Raw genomic sequence first — 27,673 nt, forward strand, 5'->3', positions numbered from 1 at the left:
ATTGCACCACTGCACTCCAGCCTGGGTGACAGAACAAGACTCTGCCTCAAAAAAAAAAAAAAAAAATTCCCAAGATCTCACAGTTCAAGAGCATGAAGCCAGGATTCTAATATGGTTCTGACTCTAGAACTCTTTACACTTAGCCAAGCAGCTTCAGAGTTTGTATGTTGGTGGGCCTGAATGCTATGGATAGATGGAATAAGGGGGCCTGCCCCTGGAAAGTTCTGGCTGTGCCTGTGTGTGTTGGGACAAGTTGACTATGTACAATTCAAATGAAATTGGTCCTTCCCCAAACAAGAGCTGAAATGCTGGTCAGTACAGTGGGTTTGACTCATTCAGTAAATATTTACAGAGCACCCACTACCTACTAATGATTTTGGTCTGCTCTGGGAATTCAAAAGATGGAGGAGATACTGGCCTTGCCACAAGGAGTTTATAGTCAAATGGGAGATAGGTGTATAAACTAAGATATCACATTAAAATCCTAGCCCACACTGGCCAGGCACATTGGCTCACACCTGTAATCCCAACACTTTGGGAGACTGAGGTGGATGAATCACTTGAGGCCAGGAGTTTGAGACCAGCCTGAAAAACATGCCAAAACCCCATTTCTACAAAAAATGCAAAATTAGAGAGGCTTGGTGGTGCTCGCCTGTGGTCGCAGCTACTCAAGTGGGAGAATCACGTGAGCCCGGGGAGGTCAAGGCTGTAGTTTGCCATGATTGTGCCACTGCACTCCAGCCTGGGCAACAGAGCAAGACCCTGTCTCCAAAAAAAAAAAAAAAAAAAAAGAGAGAGAGAGAGAGATAATGTGCTAAGGACTCTATTAATGCCATTGCAGTAATCAGGAGTATAGGCTAGGTTATACGGTGGTAACAAATTAACACACAAAGCTCAGTGGCTTAACACAGAAAAGGCCTCTTTTTTGTTTTTTGTTTTTGTTTTTTCACTTATACTGTGTATCCATTGTGGATTGACAGGGACCTCTATCAGTCAGGGTTCAACCAGAAAAGCAGAAGCAGTAATATATGGAGACATTTATTTCAAGGTGTTTGCTTAGGCAATCGCAGCTAGCTAAGTGAGTTGGAAATCTATAGGGCAGGCAGACAGGAAGGGAAGATCACAAGCCAGCATCACAAGACACCCTGCTGGCTTGAGTCATGTGGAGTCTCTTAGAGCAAGGAAGGCCTAAGCCCCCTTTTAAAGGACTTGCTTCATTAGGTCAGGCCCACCCTAGATCATTTCTCTTTTGATCAACTTAAAGTCAACTGATTAGGGACTTCAATCACATTTGCAAAATTCCTTCACAGAAGCACCCGGATTCTTGTTTGATTTGGTAACTGGGGACTGGAGTTCAGTCTAACCAAACTGATGCATCAGAAAGCATCAACTGTGTCACATAATTAATCAGGCCCACTGACTGGCAGAGGCACACCCACAGAGGAAGAGCCAGAGCGTCTCACACGAACAATTACATGTTGCAGGCCAAAAATGACATATGTCACCTCTGCTCATAATCTTCTAGCCAGCACTGGTCCCATAGCCCTTCTTAACTGCAGGGGTGGCACATTGCTTCTCCCCAGTGCCCAGAGGAGGAGGAGGCCTGGAGGTGAGTCCACCCCAGCTGTTGTCTCCGAAGCTTCGATACTGCCCTGTCTGTGGTCATTTTACTCTCCTCCACTCTCCTTCCCAGACCTTACCAAACAGAAGCCCCTTCCAAACCCACTAAGCCCTACCTACCTGGAGAAAACTTAAAAGCTTACATCTGAAATTGCAGGAAACACAGGTGCATCTGAGGATGGAATGCTCTAGCCAGTCGAGGCTGGCTCCACTAAGGTTAGGACAGAAGGCTCAGGCCTGCGAGATCCTGAAGTTCACAGATATTTGTGACCTTCTGCATACTTTGTAGTACTGAGACCTCCACCTGGTGGCCTGCAAAGGACCACCTATTTGAGCATGGAGGCAGCCTATTGACAAGCCCTCCTAACGAGAAGGATAGGCACCTTTGATGTACCGGACTCTAACATCTTGCATCTGTGAAACTTACAAAAAGCAGAGGATTGATTCAAAGTGATAATGATCCGTGGTCACTGACAAACAAAAGCTGTCAATATAATGCTGCTGTAAGTTCAAATGAAGAAGTCTGAGCATCGCAGACCAGATATGAGCCTTTTTCTTTCTCTAACATTTATTGAGCACTTGCTGTGTGCCAGGCACTGTGCTGAGCACTTTGTATAGAAGCTTTCCTTGAATCCTGGCAGCAACTCTCTGCAGCAAGTCTATTGTTGGATGTATCTTGCCTAAGGCCACAAAACCAGTAAGCAGTAGAGGCAAGATTCTTCCTAAGGCTATCTGGTTATAAAAACCTGTCTACCTGTGGCCAGGGCCACGCTCCACATACTATTGTGCAGACGATGCCCCACAGGACAGCATCTGGCTAAGGGAACAACTGGGGGCTCCACAGACACCGGGCCTGGGACTGCATGAGCTTGGGAGGGGGCCTTCTTCTAAATCTTCCAAAGGTGCCACGTGGCTGGGGGTAGGATAGGGGGAGCCCCGCTAACCTCTGGCCCTCTCTTCTAAAGACCGTATATCAGAAAGGAGCCCTTCAATTCCCTGATTGCAGGCTCACCTCCTGATGGTCACAGTTGAGCCTTACAGTGAGTATATACTTGTGGAATGCTAATTGTCAATCAAGAGCGGTTCTGAAGAACCTATTATGTGTGCTAAATGCTATTGGAGGACGGGAGATACACAGGACATGCCTCAAACATCAAACTGTTTACAATCAATAGGGAAACCCGTACAAGCTCATACTAGTTATGCAAAGTAAAGTACAATCACAAGTGATGGGGACCCACACAAAGTATAAGGTGTTCAGAGCACCCTCGGAGCTGGAAGAGCTCATCATTCACTCAGCCTCAGAGGAGAAAGGAGAGGTTTTCAAGGCCAGCGGGGCAGCCAGAGCCAGGCCCAAGGTGGCACAGTGCAAGCTGTATTGGGGGACACCTCTCCCACTCACACAAACCAGCTTCTGTATGCAGAGAGCACAAAGGTGCCCTAAGCATAACTTAAGGAATTCAGGTCTTCAGGGCCACATGCAGAGGTACAGCCACCCAGCAACCTGGCCAAAGAAGGAGCAACAGCCTCACTGCAGAGAAGGGGCACAATTCAGAGCCCACCACGGAGAAAAGTAAGGCTCTCTGCACGGGTAGCATGGGGCCTGCAACTGAAACCTGTGTCATGCTTGCTGGTCCGACTCCCCTAGTCCCGGCCACTCACCGTGGGCTCCCCTGTCCCCAGGGCCCACACTCCTGGCTCTGTGACTCCTTCAGGGCACACAGCACAGAGAGGAGGTCTCAGGAGGCTCATGATGGTCACACTAACAGGTGGGGCCTTCGCTTCCATCCCCTCTCGATACTCACCTGCTACCCCTGACCCTGCTCCTTTCTTTGAAAGTATTGGAGAAGAAAATTATCTTAGACAGAATCCTTCTTGGCACCTCTTGCCCCTCACCATAATCTTCCCCTTCCTTCCCCTTCCCCAATGCCATTCTTCCCCCAACACACACACACACACACACACACACACGTTCCCTCTCACTCTCACCTCCCTTCCCTCCCCCACCCCTTCCCCTCCATTTGTTTCAATGAACAGCCCCTTTTATCTATTCTGTAGGTACAAATGAAGCTGTCAAATTTGATCAGGCGCTTGATATGACAGGCTGTGGGAGTCAGGACCCCTTGAACAGAGTGGGCCTTGTCTGTCACAGTCCGCCTGACACTTCCCATAATGCCCAGACTGATGAGATTCTGAGTAGGGCCCAGCACATTTTCAACTCTATTTTGGGTGAAAACCCTTCTTGAAAGATCTTGAAAGGAGCTGGCAGTTCAGCCGCCCGGATGATTAATGAGGGTTGGCTCTGCGGGATGGATTTCTCCTGGTGCCAACAGCCGGCCTCCAAACAGGCTAGAACGTGTTGCTGTGGACTTCCCCCAGCGCTTCCCCTCATGGTGACACCCCCCAAAAAACCTTTCCCATTCCCCAGGCCGCCCCTCACCTCCACCACAGCCCCTCTGGCTGTGCATCTCCCGTGGCCCTCTCTCGTGTTTCTGAAGTGGAGCAGCCTCTGCATATGGAAAAAGTTAGGCATCATGGCTGAGTGAGGCCTGGCTGAGTGAGCCAGGCCTGCCAGAAATCTGTGCAGAGTGGCGGGGCGCTGAGGGAGGGTGGAGAAGGAACAGAAGGGGACGGTGACCCAGGCTCTCCTTCAGTGTACGTCCCATGCCCTGATGGTCAGGGACAGGCCTCTCGGCTTTCTCTCTATGCAACTCAGGAGCTCTAGGGACAGAAACCACAGAGTGTCTAAGGCCCCAAAGGGATACAGCATCAAAGTCCCTGTTTTTCACTTACCCCACAGTATTTCTCAAAGGAGACACTCTTGATATATGGGCAAGACACTTCTGTATTGAGCAGGACCCTTCTGTGCAGGGTAGAAGGTTTAACATCCTTAGTCTCAAGACACCAATTTCTTGTAATGCCTCTCAACCATGAGGACCATCAGAATAATCCAGACGCCCTTGGCGGTGATACCAGCCTGGGTTGAGAGTCACTATTAGGGTGAAGAGCCTCCCTCGCCCCCACGTACCTTGAGAGCTACGCCCACTTCTGTGTCTCCTTCCACTCTCATTTACACCCCTCAAGCCACTCAGCAGGGAGAGCACTTTGAAAGAGGGATAAGGAGATGAGGGTGTTCTCCCATGCACCCCTTTTTTTTTGAGGCAGTCTAGCTGTGTCACCCAGACTGCAATGCAGCAGCCCAATCTCAGCTCACTGCAGCCTCCACCTCCCGGGTTCAAGCAATTCTCCTGCCTCAGCCTCCCAAGTAGCTGGGATTACAGGCATGCGCCACTATGCCCAGCTAATTTTTGTATTTTTAGTAGAGACGGGATTTCACCATGTTGGCCGGGCTGGTCTCGAGCTCAAATGATTTACCCGCCTCAGCCTCCCAAAGTGCTGGGATTACAGGCATGAGCCACCACACCCAACTCTCCCATGTACTCTTAATGCTAACTTTCCGTCTTTGCTGGTTCCTTAAACCACTCCTGCTCTAGACTCTGTTCCCCCACCCACTTCTGTTTCCCTGTTTTCCTAGCAGCCAGCAGCTCATTCATACTTAGGGAAAAGCATGGTGCCCACAACTTCTTTGGAGTTTCAAGCTCAGCATCCTTTGGGAACAGGTGGGTGGAGGGCAAGTGGGGTTCAGAACTTGCTGTTTCTTTTTGGAACATTCATAGATTTCTTTTTCAAGCCCAGGGTACCTCTGTCAGAGGAGAAGCTGGGTCCCTGTTACAGGGTTGTCACCCACATGGCCAGGCCATGAGGGAGGCTTCCCAAGAGCCCATGCTCCTCACTCCCCATTTTTTTCTCTCCCTCTCCCTTATGGAAAGGGAGAGAAAGAAAGAAAAAAAGAAAGAAAAATGGCCAGGTGCAGTGGTTCATACATGTAATCCCAGTACTTTGGGAGGCCAAGGAGGGAGGATTGCTTGAGGTCAGGAGTTCAAGGCCAGCCTGGACAATATAGAAAGACCACATCTCTAGAAAAAAAAATTTTTTTGTTATCTGAGTGTGGTAGCATGCACCTGTAGTCTCAGCTAATCTAGAGGCTTATGCAAGAGGATCACTTGAGCCCAGGACATCAAGGCTGCAGCGAGCTATGATAGCATCACTGTACTCCAGCCTGGGTGACAGAGCAAGACCCTGTTTCAGTTTTTAAAAAAGGAAGGAAGGAGGCCAGGCATGGTGGTTCACGCCTGTAATCCCAGCACTTTGGGAGGCCTAGGTGGGCGGATCACAAGGTCAGGAGATCAAGACCATCCTGGCTAACACAGTGAAACCCCGTCTCTAATAAAAATACAAATAAAAAAAAATAGCCAGGTGAGGTGGCAGTCGCGCATAGTCCCAGCTACTCAGGAGGCTGAGGCAGGAGAATGATATGAACCCGGGAGGTGGAGTTTGCAGTGAGCCAAGATCATGCCACTGAACTCCAGCCTGGGCAACAGAATGAGACTCCGTCTCATTTTAAAAAAAAAAAAAAAAAAGGGAAGGAAGGAAAGAAGGAAGGAAGAAGAGAGAGAGAGATGGAAAGGTAGAGAAAGGGAGAAATTTTATGGTTTCCCCACCCCAAGCTACTGGATAGATGCCCAACCAGCTCTGAGATCATCCAGCTCACCCATTCATTTGTTCAGTACCATTTACTGAGCATCTACTACATGCCAGGCACTGGGCTAGATTCTGGGGCTATAATAGTGAGAGAAAAGACTTGCAGCTCCTGCCTTCATGGAGCTTACAGACTAATAAGGAGACAAAAGTAAACAAATCAATATACAATTATAAGTTGTAGTAGAGACAAAGAAAAAGTACAAAGTGTTGTGTAGTGCACACAGAGAGGGTACAACAAGCGACCCCTCCTGATTAAAGTCAGGAAGAGTCTCTTTAGGAATGCGGCATTGAAGCTGAGGTCTGATGGGTGAGCGCAGTTAGCCAGGTACAGAGAGAAGAGTGTGTCAAGCTGGGGAAAGCCACACATGAACCCCGGGCAGATTCCCCTGTCATGAAGGTGATTTCCCTTTTAGCTGTACCTTCATGGAAGAACAAAATTCAGTCACTCAGCAAAGCCCAGGAGGAACCAGAAGAGGGAAGAGCTGGGAGTGGGAAAGGAAGCCAAGGGTGATCCAGGTTGCCAGGTGCAATGGCTCACGCCTATAATTCCAACACTTTAGGAGACCAAGGTGGGCTGATCACTTGAGGTCAGGAGTTCAAGACCAGCCTAGACAACACGGTAAAACCCCATCTCTACTAAAAATACAAAAATTATCTGGGCATGGTGGCATGAACCTATAGTCCCAGCAACTCAGGAGTCTGAGGTGAAAGAATCGCTTGAATGCTGGAGGCAGAGGTTGCAGTGAGCCGAGACCGTGCCAGTGCACTCCAGCCTGGGTGACAGAGTGAGACTCCATCTCAAAAAAAAAAAAAAAAAAAACGGGGGGGTCAAGGCATGGCATCTGAGCACCAAGGCAAGGGAGTGGGGGAACAGAGACTGAGTTTGTACAGGATGGGATCTCTCAGTGAGTTTCAGGGCAGCCCCAGGAAAGAGCCTTAACTTGTCCAACTCCTACAGCTATGGTGTGGACAGTTGCTCATGGAGACAAAAATTCAAATCATCATCACACAAATCAGTTTATAAGTACAAGGTTCTTGTTGGGAGTGTGAAGCTGGAGAGCAACTCAAGCCTGCTCTCTTCCAGAAAGACAGTGTTTAATGAAATATACAAGAGCATGCTTCTTACTTTTGGAGGTGCATAGGCCTTCACCGGCTCCGCATTGTCTAATAGGGCCAAATTTTTCACCTAGTACTGGAGTCCTCTCCAGATGTCCCCGACGTATCTTTCCACTGCCCCTACCAGAACACATGACAGGAGCCAAGCGCAACCACTCACTGTTTCCTGGACACTGAGCTCTGGCAGTGAGTTGCTCCTTCTTCCTCAGCTCCCCTCCTCACATAGTCACGGCTCTCATTTTTACCCTGAGAAGTCGCAGTTTCCCCTTGCTTTGTATATCCTGAACTCCTTATCTCCTTGACAGTTCTCTTTGGGAGTGCCTCCCCTCTCCCTCCACTGGGCCACATGTTACTTAAAGGCAAGAAAGTCATTTTATTCCTCTGTGTGTTCTCTGTGCCTGGGACAGTGCCAGTCATGCGGTGGGGCCTCTACAAATGCTTGCAGTATCCCAGTCATTGAAAACCACTAAAGGGCTAAAACCTGTGTCAATGCCTTTGAACTGAAGTCATCAGTTGGGTGAGGGAAGAGACCTGGGGGGGTGAAACGTAAAGGAGAAACAATAGAAACTGTAATCAGAGGCCAGGCACCATCTCTCACGCCTGTAATCCCAGCACTTTGGGAGGCTGAGGCGGGCGGATCACCTGAGGTCAGGAGGTCAGGACCAACCTGACCAACATGGTGAAACCCCGTCTCCACTAAAAATACAAAAATTAGCCAGGCCTGATGGTGGGCGCCTGTAATCCCAGCTACTCCGGAGGCTGAGGCAAAATTGCTTGAGCCCAGGAGGCGGAGGTTACAGTGAGCCAAGAATGCGCCTCTGCACCCCCACCTGGATGACAAGAGCATCTTGTGGGAGTCTTCCCATAGAAAGAAAAGAAGAAAAAGAAGGAAAAGAAGACAGGGAGGAAGGGAGGGAGAGAGAGAGAAACAGAGAAAGAAAGAGAGGAAGGAAGGAAAGAAGGAAGGAAGGAAGGAAGGAAGGAAGGAAGGAAGGAAGGAAGGAAGGAAGGAGAGAGAGAAAGAAAGAAAGAGAGGAAGGAAGGAAGGAAGGAAGGAAGGAAGGAAGGAAGGAAGGAAGGAAGAAAGGAAGGAGAGAGAGAAAGAAAGAAAGGAAGGAAGGAAGGAAGGAAGGAGAGAGAAAGAAAGAAAGAGAGAAACAGAGAAAGGAAGGAAGGAAGGAAAGAAAGGAAAGAAAAGAAAGAGGTAGCCATGATCAGGAAGGAGAGGAAGACGGCATGCCATCTACTGAGGGCCCAAGGCCTGGCTATTGCAGAATACTTTCTTCTCCAGTCAGCCTCCCCTGTCCAGAACAGGAAGGAAGGTCCTGGGGGAAGAGGACTCACACTAAGGACTCTAGGCATGGCTACAAACCCTAGAGGTAGGCAGAGAGGACCCCCTGGGCACAGGGTGGTCAGTGACCTCCATCTCTACCAACTCGCCATGGCAGCTGAAATGATGCCCTCGAGTCAGTCTTTGGAGTTAAGGAATTAAATCCTGAAAAAAACACCATAATCCATGCCCAGGAAAGGGATGGAGGGAGAAGACAGCCCTTTTAATACATCAGTGTCCCCCCAACATGTTTGGGAATAGCCAGCTTCTAGAAAAACAGAGGCAGCATCTGAAGGGAATGAGACAGGAGACCATCGAAGGGGAGAAGGAGCCAGGTCAGGCAGGCTCTGAAATAAGAACATTTTCCCAGGAAGGGCAGCTTCAGGATTGACACCCTGGGAAGGCCTGGCAGCCAGGCAATGCACAGTGAGAGTCCACGGCTCGAGTGCTTCCCTGCCACAGTATGGGGTTCTGTGGCAGATGCTTATCTCCCCCGCAAAGGCAACCACCATGAGGGCACAGGCTTTGCCTGTGTGTTCGCTGCTGTAGCCTCCGTGCCCAGTCTGTGCCTGGCAGGTAACGGGTTCTCAATAGATATTTCTTGAATGCATGAATGAATGAATAAAGCAAGGTCCTGAGAATGGACCCCAAAGAGAAACTAGTCCTTCCTCTCAATTTTGCAGAGGGATCCAGAAGACCTGCTCAAAGTCAGGCCCAAGTTGCTGGAAGCAATACCTGAAATGAGTCAAGTGGGCCTTCTCGCAGAGAGAGATCCACACCTGAGCAGCTGGGGAAGGACCGCACTTTACAAACTTACCCCAGCAGCTCTTGGAACAGGACCGAGCTCCCTGCTGTCTTTTAGGATTTCTTCAGGGAGAAAAAGAATTTTCCTGGCCATTGGGCCAGAATATAAAAACAAGGCTGCATAAAACAGGCCTAAGAGGGAAAGAGCAGGCCAAAAACAATATGCTTCTCTCTCCCCTTGTTTTTTCAGGACCTCAACTTTTTTTCCCAGTGAGGAGGAGGAGGAGGAGGAGGAGAGGGTAGAAAGCCCAGTGACCCTGTGCCTCCTTGCCAGGACAGAGGCCCTTGCAGGCAGGGAGTCAAAGAAAACTTTTCCGAGACTGATTACCAAGAGGGTAACTAGGTACACAGAGCACATGTGAACAGGCTCCTCGTTTCCAATTCAGGACTGTCAGATGGTGATTAATGACTAACAGCCACAGAGCAGCCTTGATTGCCAACTGCTGTATTGTTAATCCTGACATTTAATGAGGCCGGACACAACTCCAGCACAATTCCACACCATCATCTGCAAATAGCACTCGACGGACTTAATTGGTTAAGTATTTGTGTGTGTGTGTGTGTGTGCGTGTGTGTGTGTGAGGGGAGGGGAGAGAGAAAGAGAGAGAGAACAGAGAGATATAAAGAGCAAAAGAAAGGGGCGAGGTCTCTGTGAGTAATTGTGCCCTTTGTGGGCATCTATATTTTAATGCATGTAACCATATTATCGCATGAGTCATCTGCGATATAACCTTGGTCCCCAACAGAAATGTCCCTAATAGGGTGAAACCTCCCCCCACCACCCTCCCCACCCCGCTCCATCTGACCCCTGCCGCGGTGTCCTTCCCACCACCATCACCACCGCTGTCCCTGAGGAGCAGCTGGAAACTGGCATGTTTGTGAAGTTAAAACACATGAAAGGAAGTTGAAAGAAGAAGTTGTCTTGAAGTGGGCCAGCATCCAGGGCTCCTGAGAAGCCACTTTTTCCCTGGACTCTGATCAATGGGGCTTTGGCCCGCCTGACCGGGTGGTTCCTCCTCTGCCAAGACAGAAGTATGTTTCCCCCATTCCGGAACTCAACGCTTTCTTAGGAGATGAACAGAATTCACCTTATTGTTCTAAAAACAGAGTCCCAGGCAATAGGACAGAGAGACTGGCCCAGCAGGGGCTCTCTGGGCCAACTGAGCGAGGTGACAGGGCCCAGGAAAGGAGCTGTTGGCTGCACAAGGGCAGATGGAGTCAAGGAATCAGTGTTCGTGGGATCCTGGCTGTCCCCACAGTGTCGTGGCTGGACCTTACCAGAACAGAAGCAAGTGAGGCACAGGTAGCCGGCCACCTTGTGCAGGAAGTGTTCATAACAAAGGCACTCAAAGCAGCAGAGACGTGGGATGCTGAGGGACCAAGCGAGCAGAGCAGACAGTGAGTGCCGCAAGTGCTTGGAGGGGTCAGCGGGGACCCAAGCATCCAGAAAAGGTGGGGAGCATGCAAAGGGGTCCGAAAAATGGAACCCTCAGTGGAAAGCACTGAGACCTTTATTCAGGTGAGGTTTGGGATGAATTCATTCCCATGGACTCCTTTGAAAGGCTCATTCCTCTAAGTATGGCTTTCAAACCAGTAGTGTCACCATCACCCAGAAGCCCTTTATTTTATTTCATTCTGTTTTGAGACAGAGTTTTGCTCTTGTCGCCAAGGCTGGGGTGCAATGGCACAATCTCAGCTCACTGCAACCTCTGCCTCCTGGGTTCAAGTGATTATCCTGTCTAGCCTCTCAAGGAGCTGGGATTACAGACATGCACCACCACCCCCGGCTAATTTTTTTCGTATTTTAATACAGACAGGGTTTCACCATGTTGCCCATGCTAGTCTGGAACTCCTGACCTCAGGTGATCCACCCGCCTTAGCCTCCCAAAGTGCTCGGATTACAGGCATGAGCCACCGTGCCCAGCCTGGAAGCCAGTTAGAAATGCACTCAGTAGAACTGTGGTCGCTAGAGGTGTGGGGAGGGCAGGTATTGGGGAGGGAGAGGTTGGCTAACAGACAAAGTTACAGCTATCTAGGAGAGAGCAGGAATAAATCCTAGTGTTCTATAGCACTGTAGGGTGAGGACCATTAACAAGAATGTATTGTATATTTTCAAATAGCTACAAGACAGGATTTGGAATGTTCCCAACACAAAGACATGATAAATGTTTGAGGTGATGGATATGCAGATTACCCTGATTTGATCATGACATATTGTATGCAGTTATCAAAATATCACATGGTATGTACAATTATTAAGTGTCAATCAAAAAATAAAACTTTTTTTTTGAGACAGAGTCTTGCTATATCACCCAGGCTAGAGTGCAGTGGCCCAGGCTCATTGCAGCCTCCACTTAATGGGTTCAAGCTATTCCTGTGCCTCAGCCTCCCAAGTAGTTGGGACTATAGGCATGCACCACCTCACCCAGCTGATTTTTGTATTTCTCATAGAGACGGGATTTCACCACGTTGACCAAGCTGGTCTCAAACTCCTGACTTCAAGTGATCTGCCCACCTCAGCCTCCCAAAGTTCTGGGATTACAGGTTTGAGCCACAGAGCCCAGCCAAAAAATGAAACTTGTTAAAATGGAATGTAGACTCACAGGCCCCATCCCGATCCATGACTCTAAATCTGCATTTTGACAAAATCCACTAAGTAAAGTTCAAGTGTGAGGAGTGCTGCTGTAAATGCCATGGTCAAGAAGCCACACACAAAAGCCAGGCCTGACCTGGTGTCTAGTAGTCCCAACATGTGTCCACTTTGCTACTATAAGAAACACAGCCAGGTGTGATGGTTCACATCTGTAATCCCAGTGCTTTGGGAGGCCTGAGGCAGAAGGATTGCTTGAGGCCAGGAGATCAAGGCCAGTGTAGACAACATCCCAAGACCTGATCGCTATTAAAACAAAAAAAAAATTGCCAGGTGCAGTGACGCATGCCTGAAGTCCCAGCTACTCCGGAGCCTGAGGTTGGATGACTGCTTGAGCCCAGGAGGTTGAGGTCACAGTGAGCCGTGATTGTACCACTGCACTCCAGCCTGGGAGACAGAGTGAGACCCTGATTCAAAAAAAAGAATAGAGTATGTTTTTTTAATATATATATTTATATTTATATATTTATATTTATATTTTAATATATATTTATATTTTCATATATAAATATATATATGACCATGGCATATGTGTGTGTGTATACATATATATGTACATAACACTGTATATATAATATTCTGCTTTTTTTGCTAACCATTATGTTTTAAGCTTTTTTTTCCATACAGCCTCAGCATTTTGATGACTGCATGATACTCTTAGGCTATTTCTACTTTTTCTCTATTTTAAATATATATTATGATTTTTTTAAAAAAATCACTGTGGCCGGGTGCGGTGGCTCAAGCCTGTAATCCCAACACTTTGGGAGGCTGAGGCGGGCAGATCACCTCAGAAACCCCATCTCTACTAAAAATACAAAAAACAGCCGGATGTGGTGGTGCATGCCTATAATCCCAGCTACTCGGGAGGTTGAGGCAAGAGAATTGCTTGAACTCGGGAGGTGGAGTTTGCGGTGAACCGAGATCACGCCATTGCATTCCAGCCTGGGCAACAAGAGTGAAACTCTGTTTAAAAATATATATATATATATTGCATAGAGCCCAGGCGCGGTGGCTCACGCCTATAATCCCAGCACTTTGGGAGGGTGAGGCACGAGAATCGCTGAAGGTCAGGAGTTCAACACCAGCCTGGCCAACATGGTGAAACCTTGTCTCTACTAAAAATACAAAAAATTAGCCTGGCGTGGTGGCAAGCACCTGTAATCCCAGCTACTCGGGAGGCTGAGGCAGAAGAATCGCTTAAACACGGGAGGCAGAGGTTGCAGTGAGCCGAGATTGCGCCACTGCACTCCAGCCTGGGTGACCGAGCAAGACTCCATCTCAAAAAAAAAAAAAAAAATTGTGTATGAGTTTGCTAATTAGTTGGATTTAGAGGTCCTATCTCTAAAAAACTAAACTAAAATAATAAATGCTACTGGGTCTCCTTTCCTCCCAGGAGACCAGGGTTCCCCATGCCTTCCCTGCCTCACTTCCCTGCATGGCCCCTGAAACAGGGCTGGGACACCTTGGGGCATGGGGCGTGGCAGGACAGCAGGACATTATTGGGCCTGAGCACTTGGGCCTGGGCCTGGCCACAGCTGAAAGGTCCTGGGTGGCTCTGCAATGCTTTGTCACCCATGCGCTGGAGGGCTCGGGTCACAGGAAGGGGCAAGCACCTTGCTCCTGGGATGTCCCACGTGCAGGTCTTTGTTCCCAGCCAGTGGTTGGAACGTCAGCGCCCCATGCTGAGGAATTCCGTTCATGACTGAGGCCCCCTGTAATGACCGCTGGCCGCCTTCATTCCAGGAGGCATTCCTTGCCCGCTTGATTCCCCCGCTCCAGACACCCTAACTGTGGGAGGGGCAGCCTCAGAAAATGATAATTAAAAGCTAATGTTTCCCCTTGTGACTCTGGGCCTCCGGATGTCCCTGCAGTGACCCCACCTCCCAAATCCTCGGCCTGAACCATCACCTTGTCCCCACCTGGGCTCCCCTCGGCTTCATTAAACGCTCCTGTGGCCTCAATCCAATCACCCTCCCCATTCTGAAAGTGTAGGAAAGAATGTGGATAGAACCAAGGGCCCCCGGTTCCCATTCCAGCTCCTCTGCTTCTGTGTGACCATGACAAAGCACTTCCCATATCCGTGCCTCGGTTTCCTCCATATAGAATCAAGGGATTGGATAAAATGGATGATCTCTGAGGTCCTTTGCAGCTGTGACTCTGTGACTTTATTTCAGAGAATTATCACTGGGCCTAAATGAAATGAGATCATGGATGTTATAAAACACTGAAAAGGTTTAAAACTACACATATATATGACATACAGAGGAATAAGGAGTCTCCTTTTCTTTTTTAGTTTTATTTATTTTTTTGAGACAGAGTCTTGCTCTGTCACCCAGGCTGGAGTGCAGTGGTGCAATCACCACTCACTGCAGCCTCGACCTCCTGGGTTCAAGAGATCCTCCCACTTCAGCCTCCCAAGTAGCTGAGACTACAGCCATGTGCTACCACGCCTGGCTAACTTTTTGGATTTTTTGGTAGAAACTGGGTTTTCCCGTGTTGCGCAGGTTGATCTCAAACTCCTGGCCTCAAGCAGTCCTCCTGCCTTGGCCTCCCAAAGTGCTGGGATGACAGGCATGAGCCACCACACCTGGCCAAGAATCTTCTTTTCTCTAATCCCCCAGCAGTATGTGTCCTTCTAGTGTTGTTTTTTTTCATGGTCTGTTTTCCCTGCCAGATTGGGAGCAACGTGAGGGCAAAATGGAGGTGGTTTTTTTGTTGTTGTTTTTTGGTTTTTTTGTTGTTATTGTTGTTTGAGACGGCATCTCGCTCTGTCACCCAGGCTGGAGTGCAGTGGCGTGATCTTGGCTCTCTGCAACCTCCGCCTTCCAGGTTCAAGTGACTTTCCTGCCTCAGCCTCTTGAGTAGCTGGGCTTACAGGTGTGCACCACCATGCCGGGCTAATTTTTGTATTTCTAGTAGAGACAGGGTTTCACTATGTTGGCCAGGCTGGTCTCAAACTCCTGACCTCAGGTGATCTGCCCACCTTGGCCTCCCAAAGTGCTGAGATTACAGGCATGAGCCACTGCACCTAGCCTCTCTATTTTTTAAATCCCCTCTCAATAACTAACACCCACAGAAGCTGCTCAGTAACGTTGTTGACTTGGGGACAGACTGATAACCCCCCTGGCTGCTCATTCATTTAAGTGGACTAGTAAGAAGCTTAACAGAAAAGTAGTACCTTTGCTTCTTAGGAGGGGAAGGGAAAGAACCTCTTTTAAATATATCTTACTTCTTTCAAGGAAAAAAGTAGTTTGGTCCCTCAAAATTAGTTGTATTTGGAAATTCAAATGGAATTTTTAATACTGCCTTGCAAATAAACACATATCAATATGCCCAAGGCTTAATTCCATTCCCCAGGCTCTTCTTAAGTATACTGTGTGCTGAATGCCAACCTTCCACTCAACAGTTAGAGAACACAGAAGAGATACTATAAAGTACTAAAATTTTTAAAGTAAACATAGCAGAACTTAGATATCAAAATAAATATTGTCCCATTTGAAATGTCCCCTTGGAAGGATATACACTCATTCTAATATGTTGTGTTGCTCAAAACTCTTTGGAACGTTTTGAATGCTATCTTTAAACCATCAGATTTTTAATCGACAATTACAAATCTTTATGTGGTGATTAGCAGGGGAAATGTCTCTCCTGAAGCCAGCCCTGGTGAATAAGCTGGATGATCAGGCTTATTCAGTCAGGTCAAAAATCTAAATAATGTGTGTCTTATAATGAAGTTCTTAATGAGCACATGATAGTCCTGTGTGGCCTTCCAACATGAATCCACTGAGGGTCTTCTTTCTCTGAGTTGCATAGGTTCAGCTGTGTCTGTAAAAATCAGTCTCTTGACAGATCTTCTTCTCCCCTGGTCCTACTCTCCACCTCCCAACTCCCATCATCTATTCTCAACACTGCAGCCAAAAGATCTTTTAGAAACAGAAGTTGCTCATTGGTTTGAAAACCCGCGAGAGCTCCCATCTCATTTGGAGGAGTGGCCAAAGTCCACAGGGGGCTTCTAAGACCTAGCTCCCTGGGCCCTCTCCAATCTCCTTCCACCCCACCGTCTCCTTCAGCAGCTCTGGCTCCAACCACATGGCCTCCCTGCCGTTCCTCAAACACACTAGGATGCTCCTATTTAGGACCATTCTCTAGCTGTCCTCTGTTTGGAAACTTCTCTTCCAGAAATCCACTAGGCCAGCCCCATCATTTCCTTTATGTTTTTGGTAAATTATCACCTTCTCAACGAGACATACTCTGACTTTCTATTTAATACCTCTATTAATAGTGCCTTCTTTTTCATAATGTCTTCTGCTTAATACCTTCCACTTAATAACTTCCATTTAATGACACACAGACATGCATGGACACATTCACTCCTTAGCCCCAGGACCCTGGCCTTCTTCTCATTTCTTCCCTGGTGTTTATCACCTTCTACCATAATATCTAATTTCTCTAATATTATTTATAGTATATCTTTTTGTCTTTATGCTCCTGTGAGAACTAAGCTCAGGAAGCCCAGTATCTTTGTCTGTTTAATTGAGTTTCAAAAGCCTAGAACAGGCGCATAGCTGGTACTCAATAAAAACATGTTGAATTGAATTGGATTGGATTGCATCAAATCAAATTGACTTGAATTGCATTGCATTGTGTTGAATAAGTCCCAACTTATATAAAGTATACTCCCTGCCTTCCAGTTGCTTGTATATCTGATTGAGATAACTAGTGACATACACATGAAAGTGACTGAGCAGTACATAGCAGTTCAGGACTACGTGGAACTTGCAGTGATGCTGCAGGAACCCTGGACGGATGAGTGCTGGCTGCAGGAGGAGAAAGGACCTGAGCTGAGCCTCCCATCTAGTCAAGCAAACCCTCTCCTTGTCCCCAGCACAGGCCGTGCTGTTCCAGCCTCTACTCATCTGCTCACGCTGGCCCTCTGCCTGAAGTCCCCCACCTTTCCTGCACACTTACCTAAATGCTATCCACCCAAGTCCCCTTCCTCCTCACCACTTTTCCTGATTACTCCAGCCCTCCTCTGAGCCCCTGTAGCTCCTATATTTTGTTTCAGATCATTTAGCCTTTACATAGAACTGTTCTGTGTGTGCGCGTGTCATTTCCCCAGCAAAGAACCACATCTTTTGCTTCTCTCTTCTAAACAGGGACAAGGGCTGGGCACAGTGGCTCATGCCTATAATCCCTGCACTTTGAGAGGCTGAGGTGGGTGGATCACCTGAGGTTAGGAGTTCAAGACCAGTCTGGCCAACATGGTGAAACCCCATCTTTACTAAAAATACAAAAAACTTAACCAGGCGTGGTGGTGCATGCCTGTAGTCCCAGCTACTCAGGAGGCAGAGGCAGGAGAATCGCTTGAACCTGGGAGACAGAGGCTGCAGTGAGCTGAGCTTGTACCACGGCAATCCAGCCTGGGTGACAGAACAAGACTCCATCTCAAAAAATAAACAATAAATAAATAGTGCCAAGCACAGCACAAGTAGTGGCACCTGGTACATGTGGCACCAAGTGGTTAGTCAATAGGCAGAGAAAAAAGGAAGGTGGCTTTCCAGGAGAGGTAAATCTCAAAAACAAAGATACCATGGTGTGAACTGCCATGATGAGTTTACAAATATGACACCAGTCTTCTCAGCCCAAGCTGAGGCTTGTATCACCTGAAGAGCTTTTCCCAAATATCTCTGACTGGGCACAGTGGCTTAACCCTGTAATCCCAGTACTTTGAGAAGCTGAGGCGGTGGATCTCTTGAGCCCAGGAATTCAAGACCAGCCTGGGCAACATGGCAAAATCCTACCTCTACTAAAAATATAAAAATTAGCTGGGCATGGTGGCACGTGCCTGTAGTCCCAGCTACTCAGGAGGCTAAGGTGGTGGGATCAATTGAGCCTGGGAGGTAGAGGCTGCAGTGAGCTGTGACTGTGCCACTGCATTTTAGCCTGGGTAATAAAGCAAGACCCTGTCTCAAAAACAAAAATTCCCTGGCCGGGCACAATGCCTCATGACTGCAATCCCAGCACTTTGGGAGGCAGAGGGAGGATCACTTGAGCCCAAGAGTTCAAGAGCAGCCTAGGCAACAAAGCAAGACCCTATCTCTACAAAAAAATTACAAATTAGCCAAGTGTGGTGGTGCATGTCTGTAGTCCCGGCTATTCAAGAGGCTGAGGTGGGAGGACTGTTTGAGCCCAAGAATTTGAGGCTGCAGTGAGCTATAATGAGACCACTGTACTCCAGCCTCAGCGACAGAATGAGACCCTGACTCAAAAAAAAAAAAAAAAAAAAAAAAAAAATCTCCTTTTGGGAACCTTACCCCAGACTAATGTTATCAGATTATCAGGGAATGTAGCCCAGGCATGGCCAAGTGATTCTAATGTGTAGCTGGAATTAAGAACAATCATTGCATTAGAGAAAACATAAGGAGGCCAGGCATGGTGGCTCATGCCTGTAATCCCAGCACTTTGGAAGGCCCAGGCAGGCAGATCACTTGAGGCCAGGAGTTCGAGACCAACATGGCTAACATACCAAAACCCCATCTCTACTAAAAAGTACAAAAATTAGCGAGGCATGGTGGCCCACAGCTATAGTCCCAGCTACTCAGGAGGCTGAGGGACAAGAATCACTTGAACCTGGGAGGCGAAGATTGTAGTGAGCTGAGATTGTGCCACTGCACTCCAGCCTGGGTGGCAGAGCAAGACTCTGTCTCAAAAAAACAAAAAGATAAGGGGGTATATGAGAAATTGGGAAGCCGGCCTAAAATGCTGTAGTTGTGACTATCCCTCCTTTCCATTTTGTTCCTATGAGTTTGTCATGGGAATTTGTCTTTGTCAGGGTAGCCTGGACGGATGAACTGTGGACAGATGTGTCCATCCTCTGACTAATGCTATAATGAGTAGCAAGAGGTCAGCGAAGCTATGGAGAGAGCAGAAGGCACCAACAAACGTGGCCAAGGCCAGGGGTCATCTGCACCCACGGAATGCAGAAACATTTGGAAAAACTAGAGGACTCGTGTAGACCACTTGACAATTTTTGTTGCAATTTCTCTCCTTCCTTGGTTGTTAGCACTCAGGTTACTTGTTCATGCCTGCCCAGCAGAAGAGCTAAGAAGTGTGTAAATTATCTCAACGTTACTCTTTCAGGAATTCCTGGCTAATTCCTTACACTCCTGCTCCCTCTACATCCTAGGAAACTGAGCAGAAGTTGAATCTTCTCTCTTAAATGTAACCTGGCTCACATGCACTGAAGAGCATGCAAGAAACTTGAGTGACAAAATTAGCCGGGCGTGGTGGTGGGTGCCTGTAGTCCCAACTACTCCGGAGGCTAAGGCAGGAGAATCACTTGAACCCGGGACGCAGTGAGCCAGGATCACGCTACGGCACTCCAGCCTGGGCGACAGAGCAAGACTCTGTCTCAAAAAAAAAGAAACTTGAGTGACAGAAGTCCTCATCCTAGTCTGGTCTGTAGATGTCCTCTGCTCCATCTCTCCTCTCCTCCCTCCTTTACGTAGAAAACTTAGAGACAGACCAAGAAACTAAGCAGCACTTCCTGTTGATTGATTTCAGAGGCACCTGTGCAGACCAGGCCTCTCTTCCCACTGCCCTGACTGCACCCTCACACATGAAGCATCAATGTCACTATTACCAAACATCACTCTTCCCCTCTGCCACAGCTAGAGATGGGGCTGAAAAGCCGAGCTCCTCTGAGAAAGGAAACGAGGCTTAAATTCAGAGTGAGACGGAAAAAACTGAGATGAAAACTTTTCCTGCGAGCAGGATCTGCTTATTTGGGAATGGTGGGAAGGGAAGGGAGGGTGGGAAGGGAAGGGAAGGGAGGGTGGGAAGGGAAGGGAAGGGAGGGTGGGAAGGGCAGAGAAAAGGAACATAAAGGAAAATATGTTGGCACCTAGTGGCTGAAGGAGGGAGAGAAGGGCGTGCCAGGGAATGAGGGGGCGGGTGTGGAAAGATGAGGCCTGGGTGCTCATGACAGCCTTCGCTGACTCCATGAGCTTGCCAAGTCCCAGCCCTAGATCCCAGAGGGGTCACAGCCGAGGTCCCCACTCCGGAGGCCACTACCTTTCATTTTCTTGCTCCCCAGTCTCTGTGCCCGGAATCATTGTCTGCCAGTCTCTGGCCAACCTGTAGCTTCTCCGTGCTGAAAACGACCCCCTATAAAAGCCAAGGGGGAAGGACCCAGCACACAGCCGCGAACCACAGATACACCAAGAGGTAACTCTAAACTCCAGAGCTGGGCCCAGGAGGAGGGGAAGGGTGGAGGGGGGATGAGGTTTTTCCACTTCCATTCGCAACTGTCAGGCGGGTGATTAATGACCAACAGGTTTGGAATCGCCTCTATTGCCAGATCAGTATTGTTGCCCGTGACAGCTAATGAGGTTGGACAGGCTTCTCCACACTGAGCTTTACGGGCCCGCTCCCTCCCCTGCAGAGCTCACAAGCCCTGCCAGCTTTTGTGCACTGGAATGTTCAAGCCCCACCCCCCTTCATTCCTCCAACACCACCTCCCCCCAACTCTCTGAACCACCATCTCACCCCAGAATCTTGCCCATCCACCAAGGAAGCTGGGTAGTGAGGCTTCAAGCCCCAGCCTGCTCAGAGATACCCATCTGTTACACCCACACCCCCAAAAGCCCCTTTCCCATTCCCACTCAAGCTTGAGCAATGGGGCTGGAAGGAAGGAAAAAGAATGAAAGCGAACATTTCGGCCCTTGGGTTTAAGATGACAGAAGGATCTCTGAACACTTGCTTTGGACAGTCTGGCCAGCAAGTTTAACAAGGCCATTCCACAGCCAGCCGTAAAATTCAAGAAGTATTTTATACACTCACGGCTTCAATCTGGCAGATGTGCTAAGGGGGTGAGGATAGAGGAATGAGAGAACTTGGGAAAAGGTGATTTAATAATAGTTAATAATGATTTTTAACCAACCACCTTACGCCTAGATACACAAAGCCAGGTGTCAGTGCAGAAATCAACGTGGTCTTAGGTCTAAGGGTAAGGAAATACTGGCTTTGTTTTCTGCTCTCTTACAAATAATATTTACCTTTGTGCTAGTTCACATCTTGATATGGTTAAGCACATGTTTGCCTGTGGTTTAATATTTGAAGGAATTGGAGCAACATAATAAGCAAACAGCATAAAAAGCCCAGAAAGACCCCCTCAGCTTAAAAATCTATTACTTTTCAGTGTGATATAAATGTATTTTGCTTCTGCTCAGAGCAATTTCCTAGTTTACTCTTATTAAACCAGAAGACGGCTTAGCAGAGTTCTTGATTTATGAAACACATACTAGATTCATTAAAACCTTAAAAGATTTAATACATTTTATCAGGACATTAAATCTGTGCAGGCTTTTTAAATCAAATACCTGCCATATTTCATCCCCCACACCCTGCACACTTACTTAAGAACACTAAAATGTGGACTGACAAACATTATGGGTGTTTCAGGCCTGATTTCTAAGTGGCAGTAAAGTCCTCCCCTCCAGGATTTATAGCCTGGCTTCTCCCCAAGTCTGGTCTTCCAAAGAACAACTGACTCTCCTCTTTAGAATTTGGTTGGGTAGGATGAGCTGAGATGTTGATCTCACACACACACACACACACACACACACACACACACACACACACATAACTTCTTCCTCTCCCATTACACAGCCAACGTTCCTATTCTCATGGGTTCTTTAGGACCCCACCCTTCAACACCACTCACCCATCTTCTATCTTCTTCCAGAACTCCTTTTGGCCTCTGCTTCCATGCAGACATACTCCTACCATCTCCTTGTCTCCCTCCCCTACTCCCCTGACTCTTAGCCCATACAGAACTGCATCCATGTAACACCTGCCACGCTTTGGGAAGCAAAGCTTGCCCTCTTATTCTTAATCCCCTCCTTTTTAAGTCTATCCACACCACAGTGGTTCTCAGCTAGGGGCAAATTTGTCTCATGCACACACGACTGTGGACATTTGGCAATGCCTGAAGACATATTTGGTTGTCACAATGAGGTGGGGGTGTTGCTACCAGCATCTAGGGATAGAGGCCAGAGAATCTGTTAAATGTCCTACAATGCACAAGCCAGCCCTTCTACTCCACAGCGTGGAAAAAAGAGAGAAGGAGAAAGAGAAAAAGAAAGAATCAAAGAAAAGAAGGAAGGGCCAGGCACGGTGGCTCACACCTATGATCTCCGCACTTCGGAAGGCCAAGGCAGGAGGAGTGCTCAAGGCCAGGAGTTTGAGACCTATCCTGGATAACACAGTGAGACCTCATCTCTACAGAAATACAGCCGGGCATGGTGGCGTGCATCTGTAATCCTAGCTACTCAGGAGGCCGAGATAGGATGATCACTTGAGCCGAGGAGTTCAAGGCTGCAGTGAGCTATGATTGTGCCACTGCACTCCAGCCTGAGTGAAAGAGTCCCTGGATCTCAACTAAGTAAATAAAATAAAAGAGAGAGGGGCAAGGAAGAAAGCGAGGGAGGGAGCAAGAGAGAGGGAGTAAGGAAGGAAGGGAGGGAGGGAGACTGGGAGTATCTAGAACCTTACCAGGCATAAGTGGTCTTCTCAACTCTCCTTCATTGCTTTCACACTTAGGATTGTGGCTCATAGATAATAGTTGTTTCAATAAATGTTTACAGAGTCAAACTAAATCTCTGTCCTAACACACTGACATTTTCCAATATCAGAAATGTAAGGGAAAAAAATACTGGATTTACAATCAGTTGATCTGCCTGTGACCTTGAGGAATCGCTGAAGCCCTCTCTCCTGTGTGTCCTTATCTGTGAAGTGGAGTTGTGGTGCTATTACCTTCATGGACTATTACGAGCATTCAATGAGCTGGTGTAACTGACAGCGCTTTTACATTCTAAAAGGTCATGGGATGTTTATTATTTTTGTTGACAAACACTTATTGAGTGCTTATTGTATGCCAGGAATTATGTTAGACCTTCGGGGGGTGGGACGGGTACAAAAATGAATAGACAAAGCTCCTGCCCTTGCAGATCTTACAGTCTTGTAAGAAGCACAGACAAAAACTAGAATGTTTCGGTGTATTATAATCAGTGCTGTACGACAAGAATGCACAGGATATTGTGGACACAGATAAGATACACTTAGAAGGGTCTTCAAAGATGAATAAGGCCTGGCACGGTGGCTCATGTCTGTAATCCCAGCACTTTGGGAGACTTAGGTGGCTGGATCACTTGAGGTCAAGAGTTCGAGACCAGCCTGGCCAACATGGTGTAAACCCCGTCTCTACTAAAAATACAAAAATTAGGCAGGCATGGTGGCACACGCCTGTAATCCCAGCAACCCGGGGTGCTGAGGCAGGAAAATCGCTTGAACCCAGGAGGTGGAGGTTGCAGTGAGCTGAGATGGCACCACTACATTCCAGCCTGGCCTGGGCGACAGAGGGAAAAAAAAAAGAAAAAGAAAAAAGAAAGAAAGATAGATGAATAAGAGCTGGTCTAGCAAAATAAAAAAAAAGACTGCAGAATAAGATCATAAAAGCTGCAGGTATAGGTAGGGGATCACATCATTTAAAATCTTATATGAAAAGTTAAGAAGATTTGAACTTTTTTCTATAGGAAACCTATTACGGTGTTTTTAAGCAGAAAAGGTATCCATCAAAGAACACATGGGGTACATTGTAGACAACACACTGATTTAAGGGCAAATGGAAGGTGGGGGGTGAGGAGATGGCTAACATTAGATTATTACAATAATCCAGGTGATAAAGCCCTGAACTGCCTGGAGAGGAAAGTACAGGGTCAAGGAATAATCACGATGGATGGGACAGATTAAAGATACTGGCTGAGTGTCTAGCCTGGATGATTGAGTGAATGGTGGCGTCTTTAGTGGGAGGAAGATATTTGAAGGGAACTATGAGTTCCATTTTAGAGATGATCCGTTTCTCCCTGTCCAAATCCAAAGAAATGGTATTCTAGTATGTAGCTTGTGGTTATCAATATGCATTTAGGAGCATCACCAGTGACCACATAATTAGAATACGGAGAACACAAGAGGCCTTCCAGAAAGAGAAGATAGAGAAAAGAAGAGCAGTAGGGGCCGGGGCACAGTGGCTCACCCCTGTAATCCCAGCACTTTGAGAGGTCGAGGCGGGTGGATCACTTGAGGTCAGGCGTTCAAGACCAGCCTGGCCAACAAGGCAAAATCTCATCTCTACTAAAAATACAAAAATTAGCCGGGCATGGTGGTGGACACCTGTAATTCCAGCTACTTGGGAGACTGAGGCAGGAGAATCACTTGAACCCAGGAGGCAGAGGTTGCAGTGAGCTGAGATTGCCCCATTGTACTCCAACTTGGGTGACAAGAGCAAAACCGTCACAAAAAAAAAAAAAAAAAGGAAAAGAAAGAAGAACAGTAGGTCAAGGACAAAGTTCTGAGGAAAAGTTGAAGATGAGTTCAAGCAGAGATTAAAAATAGGAACACTCAGACAAGTAGACAGAAACCCAGGAGGGAGGGAATCATTCACAGAGGCCAAGAGAGGAAGTCTAAGAATTCAGGGAACCAATCAACAGCACCACGTGCATCAGAGAAAGTGACTGAAGGGTTAAGAACAAGGGAATGGAAAGTGAGGAAGTAATGACATCAAGTGTAGACTACTTTTTCAAGAAACTTTGCTCAAAGAGAAGGAGACAAATCAGGTAAGAACTAGAGGCTTACATAGGATCAACGGAGAGGCTTAGAGGGAAGGGCGTGGAGAAATTGCACAAGATTATAGGCTGTGGCTAAAGAACTGGTAGAAAGAGGAGATAATTAAAGGCTCTAGGTCCCTGAGGAAAGAGGAGGGATGAGATTAAGAAACCAGGTGAAAAAAGATTGGCCTAGAATAAACATGGGTTACCTTATCCTCTGAGACTCACACCGCCGTATACAAGGTTTCTTTTATGTATAGCAAAAAAGAAGTCTATCAATGACATGCAGAGATGTGTAGATAAGTATATGTAGATAAAATTTCATACAATCTTTAAAAAAAAAATTCCTAATGTTACTATAAATTCAGAGTTGGAGGGTTAGAGATGTCAAAGGAAAGGTCATCCCAGGCCCATGAGGCCAAGCCAAAATGCAACTGCCAGGCTTGTTGGAACACAATCTCAGGGTCACAGGCTACTCTTCTCATCATCCCCCAAATGCAGTAGGAACCTTAGCCAAGCCCCCTTTCTGGAGACTTCCTCTCCTTAGACTTCTCTACAAGTAAAATAAATGGGTTGGATTAAAATCATAGGCAATAACCTATCTGTCCATCAACAGGTGACTGGATAAACAAATTGTTGTATAGCTATACAATGAAACACTACACAGCAATAAAAAGGAATGAACTCTTGATAGACTCAACAATGGATGAATCTCAAAATAATTATTCTGGGTTTCCAAAAAAGCCAGACCCTCCCCCCCAAAAAGGGTACATACCGTACAATTCCATGCATATAAAACTCTACAAAATGCACACTAGAGTGGCAAAAGCAGATCAGTGGTCTTTTTAGAATCAAAAAGGGGTGTCCCAAAGGGGTGTAAGAGGGAGAAATTACAAAGAGGCATGAGGAAATTTGGAGCCATGATGCATGTGTTCATCATACTGATTGTGGTAATGGCTTCACAGGTGTTTGCAAGTCAAAACTAAATTGTAGACTTTATGAACAGTTTATTATATGTCGATTATATCTCAATAAAGCTGTAAAAACATGTAATCACAAAATGACCTTTAGCTGACTTTCAACTCAATTTTTTTCCTGATGGCTCTTTGATCCCCTTACCCAATTGCCTTGAAGAAACATCATTGGCCCCAGGCAAATATGCTTTTGTTCTCAGAAGGCACCAATCCTGGGTTTTTGCAATTGAAAAAAAAGAAAAGAGGAAAAATTTCGGAGCCCCCTTAATAACTAAGGATACAGTTCATTCCTCTTCCCATAAGCTCACCAAAATCTTACTGGAATCAAACATTCTAAAAGATTATTTCTATTCCGTGTTTTAGAGCCTAAAGTAAAAAAGATAAACTTTAAATCAAACAGAAACTTTTTCCAGCAACTTCCACTCTTGTGATACTGAAAGGAACTGAAGCAAAAGATTTTAAGAGTTGCCTGAATCCTTTGGAGTTAACCTGGTTATTGACTTAAAAAGTCTAATTGTGAAATTGACTTAAAAATCCCTAATTGTGAAAGAAGGGGTCTCTTCTCTCTTTGGAATGACACTCTCACTAACAATTTTCTTGATAAGAGGACCCAACAAACAGCAATAGAAATAGAAAACTATGGATTGCTAAGTGAGAGTATTTTTTAACCTGCTTCAACCTACAACTGCAAAATGAACTGGCCCAATTTAATTAGAAAAGTCTCACAATTTCTGGCCACTGATCTACATTCCTGAAAGGTTCCATGTGAAATAAATGTGGTGTGTGTGTGTGTGAAATTGAATCATTTTCTAACTCATTCAGTATAAAAAAGAAATAGACTTGGGATCATTTGAACTCTGCCTTTGCAATTTATCATCTTTGTGATCTTAGACAATCTCTTAATTTCTCTAAGCTTCAACTTTCTCCTCTAAAATGGAGTTGAACTCAAAGGGCTGACCTAAAGATTACATAAAATGAGAAAAAGTAAGGTACTGGGGCTGATACATAGACAGTATTCAATAAAGCTTTATGAAATCTGTATTGTAAATATCCATTGAGGTATAATTTCAGAAGCCTTTATCTCTTCTTCTGATAAGCCTTCATTTGGTTATTATTTAATACCATACAACTTAAAGTTTATCATTCTCTTGCCCTGTGTCACATTAATAATCTGCAATAATAACCCACAAACATGCAAGAACACATTAAGGGAATTTGCTATTTAAAACAGCAACAGCTAATACTTGGTGAACACTTAAAATGTACCAAATGTCATGTATGCTTTTCACAACAGTCCTATAAGTTTCATACTGTTATTACTTTAACTTTACAGATGAAGAAACTGAGGCACAGATAATTTTTCCAATGTTACAGAACTAATAAGAGGCAGGCTCCAGGATTTAAACAAGGCAGGCTCACTGTGGAGTATCTGAACTAAATCACTACTCTATACTGCGAGATTTTTTAAAAAATAAAATTGCAGCCAGGCGCAGTGGTTCACGCCTGTAATCCCAGCACTTTGGGAGCCCAAGGCATGTGGATCACTTGATGTCAGGAGTTCAAGACCAGCCTGACCAACATGGTGAAACCCCATCTCTACTAAAAATACAAAAATTAGCCAGTCATAGTGGCATGCGTCTGCAGTCCCAGCTACTCGGCAGGCTGAGGCAGGAGAATTGCTTGAACCCGGGAGGCAAAGGTTGCAGAGCTGAGATCGTGCCATTGCACTCCAGCCTGGGTGACGGAGCGAGACAAAGAAGGAAGGAAGGAAGGGAGGGAGGGAGGGAGGGATGTATGGATGGAAAGAAATTGTAAACATTTTTGTTAAACAAATCATCACAAATCCATCTGGTGGGTAACATAAAAATCACAGGTCTCTTAAGAAAGAGATTTTCAGAAGTACTAGATCATC

The 27,673-nt window shown here is 46.6% G+C and overlaps 1 long non-coding RNA gene across 1 annotated transcript; it reads left to right on the forward strand.

Moving 5' to 3' along the window:
• The first annotated feature begins 10,577 nt into the window (after window positions 1-10,577).
• LOC111544080 lies at window positions 10,578-26,800 on the forward strand. The gene is made up of 3 exons (XR_002732033.2): window positions 10,578-10,991; window positions 20,218-20,348; window positions 26,125-26,800. It is a non-coding gene; the product is annotated as an uncharacterized LOC111544080 (long non-coding RNA).
• The last annotated feature ends 873 nt before the right edge of the window (window positions 26,801-27,673 follow it).

The sequence above is a fragment of the Piliocolobus tephrosceles genome, chromosome 7 (assembly GCF_002776525.5).
Source record: "Piliocolobus tephrosceles isolate RC106 chromosome 7, ASM277652v3, whole genome shotgun sequence".
NCBI lineage: Eukaryota > Metazoa > Chordata > Mammalia > Primates > Cercopithecidae > Piliocolobus > Piliocolobus tephrosceles.